Raw genomic sequence first — 11,638 nt, forward strand, 5'->3', positions numbered from 1 at the left:
GGAACCCAGAGATTCAGCCTCCAAGCACCCACCCACACACAGACACTCACAATAATCTACTTCCTCCAACTAGGTCATGCCTCAAAGTTTACAACATACCACAATAATACCATCCGCTTATGAATCCATCAGGAGATATATCCATGAAGCAAATGAGAGACCTCAGGATACAACCAACTCTCAATGACTGGTCCACCAGATGGGGACCAAGTCTCTCACGTGAGCTTTGGAGAATTTTTCGGTCACAGCAATGTAAACATGAGAGTAACTTGCAACACAAACTAAAGTCTGTGAGAAAATTGCTTGTAATTTATACCATGAATCAAAAGAGCTGAAAGATATTTCTCCTGAAGGTTTCCGAGTTTTACTCTAAAGGAGTTCTTCCACCTTCTTCAGCCGTCCTGATGTTCAGTGAAATCAAGAATACGCACCCAATGAATATTCTGAGAGAAGGGAGGGGAGGGAAGAAGGGGAGGGGAAAGGACTAGGAAGGGGAGAATGGAGGGGAGAGGAGAAGCAGGGGAGGAGACTAGAGGGAGAGGGGAGAAGAAAAGGAAGGAGAGAGGGAACCCTTGGACATTTTTCCAAACAGTATCCCCCAGTTAAGCTATAAAGTGCTGAGCCAGCTAAGGGCGCCATTCTTCCTAGGGATACACGCTATTTCTAGTCGAGAAGATGAGTCAGGACTCCTAAGGACAATTCAGAAACAACGACCTTGTGATTCTAGATCAGAAATCCCAGTGCATTGTTGAGGCCCCAGAATAGCACGTTCCACTAAACAGCACAGGCGAGCTGAACCCCAAACAGCAAAAAGCGCCAACGGAAAGAGCCCACAGCATTTCGAACTATAAAGAAAGCCAATGTGTTTGATCTCACTCTCCGCCTAGCTCCAGTTTTTATTACATATTGTCGTGTGTATATAAATATATGTGTAGCTCCAAAACCCATGTACTGGAGCCTGGAACCTGATCTAGTATGAACATTTTAAGACAGGGCCCCTTGGGCAAGTGACACAGCACAGAGGGTGTGAATTTTCCTCTGCACGGGGGCACCTTTTGCTGCTGAGTAGCCAAGGTACGTGGCACAGAACATGGCATCATCTAGGGTTTGTGGGTCTGGGCGCTGAGGTGGAGCTGCGTAGTCTTTGCTTTAGTCCTGACTTCACAAAGACATGATCCTTCCTCTCACGGAGAGTCAGAACTCCAGCATCTCCACAGAGGGGTCAAGAACCACTCTTCCCTTCTCCCTTCCTAGATCCCGCAGATGCTGTTCTTCTAGTCTTTTATAGCTTCGTCAATAGATATGTCACTGAAGATATGTCTGCGGCCTGAAGGAAACTCCCAGACTGTTGTCCCTTGGCCTGCTTCCCTGTCCATGGCGAACCCACCCACAGTCTTAGCACCTTCTCTTCTGTCTCCCTTTCCCCCAGCAGCAAGACATTTTCTAGAGCACTCTGCTGGAGCTCCTCTTCCCACCAGGAGCACTGTGATGGAGATCCTCTTCCCACTGGGAGCACCCTGATAGAGATCCTTTTCCCACTGGGAGCACTCTGATGGAGATCCTTTTCCCTGCAGTTGTGAAATACTTAAAACAAAAAAAGTATGAATGGGCCTTGCCCTGTGCTCTTCCCTCTCTCTCAAGAACCACAAGTATAGTATCTACTGTGAAACGCCTATAAAGAGTTGCCAAATAGTTTGCTCTGTCTTTTAGCTGCTGGTGACAGAAGATTTAACTTGTTGCCCCATCTTGGCTAAAACCGGGAGGCCTACATATTTTAACACGTCAGTGATTTTCGCTGTTGTAACAATAACACGAAACTCTAAGCAGATGTTAGCAGCAAGCATTCTGAAGTAAGCCTGGTCCCCAATGCCCACAGTCCTGCAGGGCCTCTCGATGTCCAGCTCCCCACAAGCTCCCCGAAGCTCCTCTGATAAACAAGCCCAGCGCATGACTGCTGATGCCCCTTCCAGCGCGTGTATTACAATGCTTCCATTCCCATTAGCTAATTGAATTAATGGGATGGACTACTTCAAGAATCAAATCAGCAGTTCCCTGGGAAGGGCAAGTTATTTTTGAAGCTCTCAGTTCATAAAAATCTCATTGACCCCCCTCCTGCAATCTCTCCTCAGTGCCCTCTGGGGCCTGAATGATGTCGGGAGAGGCCAGGATGAGACAGGGCTAAGGCCCAGTTTCTAAGCGAGGTCTGGGCATTGTGAAGCCCCTCCCACCTGTGAAGGGCCACAGGGCCACTGCCCTGAGACCAAATGAGATCACATATACGATTGGGATGGTGCAAAGATCTCCCCATAGCCCACCGATAACAGAAGGCCACTAATAGCTTCTGAGAAATGGCAACTCACGCGTTAATATATTAATGTCTGCTGCGCCACGCTGTCTCTACCTTCCCTGCTTCTAACATCCATTCTGTGCGGGTAGGAACCAGCTGGTGGTCATCCCCAAACATGCCTGTCCCCTTTTAGGGAGTAATCTGAGTTTCACACTAAAGCAAAAAAGAATCATCCAGGAAGAATGATCACAATGCTAGGTCAAGGAAAGGGCGGGGGACAGCGAGATGGCTCCTCAAATGAAGGGTGCCACACAAGCCTGATGACCTGAGTTCAAGCCCCCAAACCACCTAAAGGTAAAGAGAACCAGCTACAATGTTGTCCTCTGACCTCCACTTATGTGTCACAGCACATGTGTGTCCCATAGTATCCCCCATACAGAGAGAGAGAGAGAATCCCCCCAAAGTGCTCACAGACCTCAAGAACAGAAGCTCCAATAGGAATTCCTGAGTCACTGTTGGGCCCAGCCCAGGGTAGAACATCTGAGAATTACTCCAGAGAACCCACCCAGGACCCCACTGTGCTGAGTGAAGTCAGGAGGAGAGAAACATCTTCCTTTGACAGGCCCCTGCTGTGCAGAGGAGCCTGAGGCCTGGGCTGCAATCACAGGATAAGGGAATGGAAGACAATCTGTGTTCAGCGGTGCCCTCCAGTGGTGGTCAGCGCAACTGCAGAGCTGCCGACAGCATTTAAGATTTTTTCCCCCCCTCACTGAAAGTTTGGAATAATTCAGAAAAGAATACTAAATTTTGGAGAGGAACCATATAGGAGGTTAGCTTTTAGAAACTTCCTTTTAAGTTTAAAATGTTCCAAAACGTTCACAGATCTTTAAAGAGGGCACCGACCGTAAGAAGAAGACCCTTGTGAGGGGAACACAGGTCAGTGCGGAGGTACCACACACGTGAAGTCCCGCTGCCAGGCCCGCACACAGGCGACAGTCGGTTTGTTAGGATTAAGCGCAGGTTGAATTCGGTAAGGACCAAGGCCTCCGCGAAAGGAGGCTTAATTTGGGGCTGGAGAGATGGCTCAGTGGTTAAGAGCCCTGTCTGTACCTCCAGAGGTCCTGAGTTCAACTCCTGGCAACCAGCGTGAGGTCCACCACCTAAGCTGTGACGGATGGAACGTTTCTCCACTCCCATGGAGCCAGCATCCAGAACGACACCTAGCGTGTACTACTTAATCGAATGGAGGGAGGCACAAAGTGCACATAAATGTGTCACACAGCTGTACCCCAATATACAGTCACGCACCCTATAATGGCATCTCAACCAAGAACCCCCAAAGGTGCAGTGGCTTCAGAAAGTTATGACTGACGGAGATAGCATCACAGGGGCCGCGCTTTCTGGTGTAACTCGTCTTTGACCTTCTTTCTAGAAGCAGTCTGCATGCACCCTGCTAACGGCCGGCTAGTTCCAAGCTGACCTTTGATCTAGACGCCGTCATAAACTGTGGGCTCGGTGTTTGCGAGGCCTCCCCTGCTACAAAAAAAAGATCCGACACACGCTGCTCCTGCAGAGGGCCCAGATTTGGGTAACTTCAGAATTGTATCTGATGCCCTCTTCTGGCCTCCCTGGGTATTGCATGTGTATGCTACAGATAGATGCAGGCAGAATACTCATGCACGTAAAATAAAAATAAATCTTCTTTAGTGCTACGCTTTATTGTTGACACTTGTTTGTTATGCGTGTGCACGCACCATGGCCTGTAGGTGGAGGTCAGGGGACAAGCTTCCGGGTCAGTGCTCTAATGCCACCCTGTGAGTCTCAGAGATGGAATCCAGGTCACCAGCCGGATGATTCCATCTCTGGTGCTCTGTTATACTCTCTGTCACAAAGCAGAGCTGGCATAAGCAGGACGGAACCCAGGCTATCTGTAAGTACACCCCATCTGCTGGCTCGTTCCTGAGGAGGCTCCTGCTGCCGCCTGCCACAAGTGTGTGCTCGGAGAACCGGCAGCCCACAGCACAGCCGCAGAGACCGGTGCTGGGATTGAGAGCTCCCTTCTGCCATTCACCGCTGGAGGATGCTGGCCTGACCCCCAAGCAGAGAGCGATGGGCATCCAGTCTCAGGGTGCAGCCTCCCTAGCTGGCCTCGGCAGAGGGTGAGGAAATGGCGTTTTTAACAACCGTTGTCTTGTCTGTTTCTGGGGACAGTAACTAGGTGACTTCCAGGCCCACCAACTCAAGATCTATGTGACCTTCTATTCCTCTGTGTCTATGGCTTGGTATTTGTGTGACCCTCTTAAAAGTAAGAGGGACTGGAAAGGTGGCTCGGCGGTTAAGAGCACTGGCTGCTCTTCCAGAGGTCCTGAGTTCAATTCCCAGCAACCACATGGTAGCTCACAACCATCTGTAGTAATATCTGGCGCCCTCTTCTGGCATGCAGGCATACATGCAGGCAGAACACTGTATAAATAATAGATAAATCTTTAAAAAAAAATAAAATAAAGAAGAAGCAGCCCGCCTCATGCTATGTTTAAATACCCAGACCTATCAGGGCATTTCGGCAGCAGCAGGTACTGGGAGATGTCAGGAAATGACATCAAAGTCTGGATGTAGAACAAAACATAAAAAAGACTTCTTTGAGATGAGCCTGGAGAAGTTTGAGCATGAGCCAAAACTGGACGGCGACAAGCCTCTATTTCCAGTTTCCACTCTCTGCTGGCAGCACAGTCTGAGGAAAGCCGTCTTCATCCAGCCCAGCACTGGGGAGACGGTGGTGTCCAGGCCCGAGGCAGGGTGGCCTTTCTCTGAAATGCTTGAGACCAGAAGTGCGTTAGATGTAGTGTGTGTGCACAGCACATACATCATGAGTGTCTTGGGACCATGGCTCACGCGTGACCACAAAATTCATTAGATGTTCCGTATACATATACACATCACCAAACGTTAACTGCATACACTTTTTTTTTTCTTTTTGAGACTGTTCCTCTCGCTGTGGGTCTCTGGCTGGTCTGGAACTCATAGACATCCTCCTGCCTCTGCCTCCAGAGTGTTAGAATTAAAGGCATGCACAGACCCTCCTGGGGAATTGGCTGGTCTTGTCTCTGAAACTAGATAACCACACAACATTGCCATCAAAAAAAAATTCACACTTGAGAACCACACAATCAATCTACTCAATAAACAAAATCTCATTAACATTTTAAGTAAGTGCATTATTTTGTGATTGTGTTCACAGATGCCCTTGGGGACATACCTATAACCAACCGGGGCCTCATCCAGGTGGCTCTGAACAACCTCCCAGATCCCCACAATACCAGTCACTTGCTTGGGCTCTCGGGTCTCACGCCTGTCCGGGACACACTTGTCTTCACATTAAGCAGTCAGGCCTTAATCAGCCTGACTTCTCCCTCTGACTCTTGACTCAACAATTAGGAAAGAAGACAAGGAGGAGCTTGAAGGTTTATGTTACAGCCATTATTTTTCACTCGGGGTTCTATTTTGCATCTTTGTCTAACATCCGTAAATTGAGGGATGGTCCAAAAATCCCCAAGCGGTTTCATTATTAGGGCCGGGTTATTTTATACCAAGCATGGTGAAACACTGCCACCAAGTGGTCTTTTCGAGTCATCACAGGCCAGGCTTCTCAGCCTCCTCCTGGGTGAGATAAAATTTGAAAAATCAGTTGAGATAACAAAGCCCCCGCCCTGCCCCTTTCCCTAAAAACATTTATTTATATTCATAGAAATATATTCACAGGGCTAGAGAAACTATCTCAGTCAGTTAAGCACTAGCCTTGCAAACATGAAGATCCCATTCCATTCCTAAAGCCTTGTTTTGTTTTGTTTTGTTTTGTTTTAAAGCCAGGTATGGTAGTGTAAGTCCCATCACTGGGGAGGGAAAAGGGGAGGGAGGGAGGGAGAGAGGGAGGGAAGGAGGGAGGGGCAGTGGGAGGAAGAGAGAGAGCATGCCACAGGGTAGAGACTGCTTAGATTCCTCCTGGTGCCTGTGTTTGTCTGCAGAGCACTGGGTGCTTCTGGATGCTCAACCAAGAGCCTGCATCAGGTCCTTACCCATGCCTGTGCTCTTCCCAGCATGCTCTCCTGTTTCCAGTCTTAAGGGGCTCTGTTCCCAAGTGCTCAGCGCTCTGACTTCGCTTTAGCATTTATTAATTCGGCAGCAGCCAAGGCCTGAGGCTAATGCCTGCAAGGTCCTCTGATGTGGAAAAGCCCTGTCTCACCCACGGGCTGAGATATCACTGAAACGGCTTCAACTGCCCGAAGGACATGGACGTTCCTACCACGGAGATCATGCTGTGCCTTGCCGTGAGAGGCCACTTTACACGCAGCGTTCAATTCCATCTCAACTGCAAACTCAGAGGCAGAATGCCTCTGCCCCTTGCTGTTCGCATAAACAGCAGCATTTGTGGTTGCCACGCACAAGGCCAGGCTGATAAACAACTTCTTCTTGGAAGTAAAAAGAGAACCACCTTACAAATTTACTGGAGCAAAATAGAAACATATGAGCACATGGGTATATAAAAAGCATATTGCCCAAGAGCTCACAAAATGGGTGCTGCACCCTCACCCATAAAGAGGAGGACGTAATACTGTCATCTCACTATTTGTTGTGTGCCTCAAAGACCCACAGGCAGAGAACTCCCACCTGCCCCAGAGGCTCGGGGTCTGCTCATTACTCACCCTCACTGGTGCCGTGAACTATTCATACTGCAGTCCGCTCATCTGGCCATCCATCATCTGAACCCATCATCCATCCACGTAGCCACCCGCGTGCACCCACTTCTGCTTGTTGTTGCTACAGCATCTACAGTGATCCTGAACCACACTTCTGGGATTCAGCTCTGACCCTGCAATCTGACCTTGGAGGCAGATCCTCTAATTCCTACAAAACCCCTCTGCATCTTTAGTAGCCTTCTGCCTGCCTCCACGCAGCATTTCAATACTGCTTAAACTTTGATGTGTCCTCTTTAACACTTTGTGGCCATCCATAAGTGGGTAGATAGATAAATGATAGCTAGGTAAGTAGATAGATACATGATAGATAGATAGATATAAAGATAGATAGATGACAGACAGATAATAAAGATAGATAAATAGATAATTTATAGATAGATGATAGATCGAAAGATAACAGATAGATAATAAAGTTAGATAGATGACAGATAAATAACAAAGATAGATAGACAGACAGACAGACAGACAGATAGATAGATAGACTGTGTGATGCATAATTTGTGACCTGAGAGTTAATGTTAGTGATTCAGATTGGAATTAGAGAATCTGTACTCGCCTCAGCTGGCTATCAAGGGGAACAAGGACAACAGGGCACTTCAGCCAGCAAACTGAACAGATCTGTGAATGCATTGTTAGCCAATAAATTCTGACATCAGGAAAAGATGCAAGCATGTCTGTTTCCGACATAGCGTGCTCATAACATCTACCAAATGAGAAATTCAGGCTGACACACACTGGCAAAATGATGACCTTCAAACTGGCAAAATGAGCACAATTTTGCAATGGCAGCCAAGAGAACCAACAGGAGGAGTTCTTACAGAGATCTTATGGTTTAGCCCAACTACAAAGTGTCTCCAGAGTAACGACTGTACTTTACTGCCATAAGAAAGAAAGTGCTAACAGACACGGGATTAGACTTCTTTCTAGCCTGTGCTGACCGCGTGTGCTCTGCTGTGGCTATTTCACTAATCCATTTAAGGTGTGCATGCCTTTGCATGACTATGTCGGCAAGTTTACTTGCACCACTTCACATCTCTTTTAACTCAAATATTATCAGACAGAATATTTGAGTTTCCGCTGCATGAAGACAGTGGCTGGGTTTTTCTTAATCGGTCGCTGACAGATCTAATTGGATATGTTGCGTGTTTTAGCTCTTCTGTCAACTATGGACCAAATTGAGCTCCTTCAAGGAATTATTATCTTGTTTTCAATAATATGAACATAGATGTTTTCAATGTTTGACTTTAATGAATCAATCAAATAGCTATGTTTTGTTTTTTGTTTTTTTTTTTAATGGAAAATGAAAAGGCCAGAGTCTATACTGAGAGGGATGTAGAGTTAGGAAATTTTCAGACTGGCATTTGAGAGATGAGGCCCCTCATATGAGTCCTTTATACATACATATATTCATCATACATAATACATATACATATCATACATACATTATACATACATGCATATACATACATACCTACATACACATACATACACATTATGCGTACATATAAGATGGGGAAACTGAAGCCCAGAACAATAGAATAGCTGGCCATTCATATGTAGTGGATATAAACATGTTTTTGTTTTGGTCCCAGGTGTGGGATGTGAGACTGATTGTCCACAGCAACAGACTATTTGCCTTGTGCGGGCTCTGAGAGGAGCTCTTTGCTAGTGTAAATCTGAGGACTCTGGAGAGAGAATAAATGCTAGAGCCCAGAGGGTGTGGAGCTCTCTCTTGCTGCTCCTGTTGCTGTTGTGAGACAAGAATTTGGAGATCTCCTGAAAGGAGGACTGGACTGCCTCCAAGGAACCCGACGACCCTGACCAGCAGGAAGCAGCTAAGAAAGAAATCTGTGCCCCCTCTCCCACTAACACCTTGTCTCTCCTATCTGGTGTTGGGGTGTTGAAAGGGATTGTTAAAAGAGATTTTTCTTAAGTACGCCAACATTCATATGTCTGAAGTACTGGGTGGGAGCCTGGAGTCTGGGCTCCTGCTCTCACTCAGGGCTTTCTAAGCTTTGAAATGCCGGAGCATCCTCTGTATCTCGCTGAGTTTCGGTTTCCTCTCCAGCGGAATGCTGAGGGTGGACAGAGGATATCTGTGATTCGCCCACTTCCCGACAGCCCCTCCCGTGTGCTCACCGCTCTGTATTGACTATGAATCAGACCCACTGACTTGCAAAACAGAAACTAACCACATCCTCCCAGCACAGACTTCCTCGCCCATCGAATCTACGGCTCTTGTCCAGGGGGCTCCAGATGTTCAGCAGCTTCCCCCACAGCTGGCCTGACCCCAGGCTACCTTTCTACTGGTAAGACCCTGTGGCAGTAAGGTCAAAACTCCCGCAGCTGGCACTCTTTCCCCAGCAGTCTGCAGCTGGGAATAGGTGCGCATCCACTCCTAAGCCCCTGGAGTCAGACAGAAAGAACAGTCCATCCCAGGGATCACCACTGCTTCCATCAGAAAAGCCAGCAAAGCCACCTAAGCGCCCTTGTGCAGAGCCCACAAATGAGCCTGAACATGGCATGTGCCCTCACTCAAGGCTGTCTATTCCATCCCCAGAGAATGAGGAAAAGCTGAACCTGTGCTAGGCAAACCTCACTGGGCTATGAGCACCTGGTAAATCCTGCTGGGTAATGGGGCCCCTGAGAGTGTCCTAGCAGCACCCTGCCCTAGTCAGGGTAAATCACCACCCCTGGCACAGGCTAAAGTGGCCGGTTAATTCCCTCTTGGCATTTGAAAGGGCTCCTCCAGGCTTCCAACCTTCAGATCACCCACTTTCACCTCCTCCCTGGACCTTGACCTTTCTCCTAGTTTCTAACCCTTGTCCTACCTCATTCCCAGCTTCCTCTGTTTAAGAAAACTTTGTTCAAGAACCGAGGAGACAGCCTTGTGGATAAAAGCATTTGCCAGGAAAGCTTGATGATTTGAGACTGTGATCTGTAATCCTGGCACTCTTATGGCACAAGAGAAGAGAAGACAGTGTAGCCCAGAAGCCCACCAGCAAACTTGCCTGGAGCAGACACAGAAACAACAGAGACCCCGCCTCAAACAAGGCAAAAGACAAGAGCCAACTCTCGAAGCACACACATGCCCACAAGACCCCTGAGAACTGGCCTGAATGCCATTTCCCTGGGAACTAGCCTTTTGTCCAAAAGGCTACCGGAGGAGAAAGACCACAGTCATACCCACCCATGGTACCTGTGACCCACATCAATGACCAGCATGGCACAATAACCCCGGCGGTTCTGTAACGGCACACCTACCTTGGTGGCAACCAACAGCTCTCTAATTGGACTTAAGACCCACTTAACAAAAGGAATAGCACACGCAGATTGTCCTCACCCCTCATCAAGGGAACTTCTTGAGACCATTACAGAAAACCACAACCAATCCAAATGCGGAGTTGCAGAGCCTAGTCCCAATGGACATATGCACAAACACTCCCACCCCTAAGGCTCAGGGAGCCTTGCAGAAAGGGAGTGGGAAGATTGTTAGAGCCAGGGGATCAGGGAGTTTGCTGTGAGAGTGTGTCTCCCCACAACATCAGAAGCTGTACCTGTGAAGTCTCACCAACATGACTGCCCAAATGAACACACAAAACCTGGATCGGGAAACGCCCACAGGGCCTCAACGCTACACAAAGAAGTGTAATCAACCAAGGAAAGCTGGGTGCGGGAACAGTGGTCCTCCCCAGGAAGAGCACACCAAGTGCTTGTCTACTGCCAATGGGTCAGCCCTGAAACCATATGTACAAAACATATAGACTCAGCAGGCTATACGTAGAAATGCATATGTATGTATATTTATTTATTTATTATTTATATACATGCAATAACAATCAAAACAAAAGAGGCCATGAACTTGAAGGAGAGCGGAGAGGGGTTTTGGGGAGAGTTTAGAGGGACAAAAGGGAAGGGAGAAACATTGTAATTGAATTATAACTAAAAAATTTTAAAAGAATACCACAGGCTTTATCATAGGAAGAAAAAGAGACAGAGACAGAAAGACACACACAGAAAGAGAGAGAGAGAAGAGAGAGAGCTGTGGGAGAAATCTCAGCAGACATCTAAGTTGTACAGAGCACAGCTTGAGCTCTGGGGGCCCTTCCTCTCCCATTCCGAGGAGGTGTCCTACTCTGCCCTGCTCAAGAGAACATTGTTCACCATGGGAAAGCATAATTATTGCTGGAAGGCCTGAATCAGAACATCAGGGCATCCACTCATCTGCAACCATAAGCCTGTGCCCCCTGAGCAGGTGCTAAGGCCTCAGCCTACCCAGTGTACCCGTGTTTCCCCAATGGGTGCAAACCACTTCACCTTCTGTGGTTTGCAGAGCACCTCCCACACCCTCACCCACGGAGAGACCAAAGATTTAAAAATCAGTGGCTATTATTTTAAAGTTTAAAGCATAAGCCTGACTACGGCCAGCCAAGTGGAGATATGTCCAGCCACCTTCGGGGAAGAATTAGTCTTATTTCATTCTTTCCTGCCCGCTAGAGATGCAGTTGCTAGGAAACCGGCCCATTCCCCCTAGGAAGGGAAGCCAGACCATTAATGGTGTGGAGGCCTTCCTATAGCCAATCATTTCAAAATGCAA

This window comes from Meriones unguiculatus, chromosome 3 (genome assembly GCF_030254825.1).
Source record: "Meriones unguiculatus strain TT.TT164.6M chromosome 3, Bangor_MerUng_6.1, whole genome shotgun sequence".
Taxonomy (NCBI): Eukaryota; Metazoa; Chordata; class Mammalia; order Rodentia; family Muridae; genus Meriones; species Meriones unguiculatus.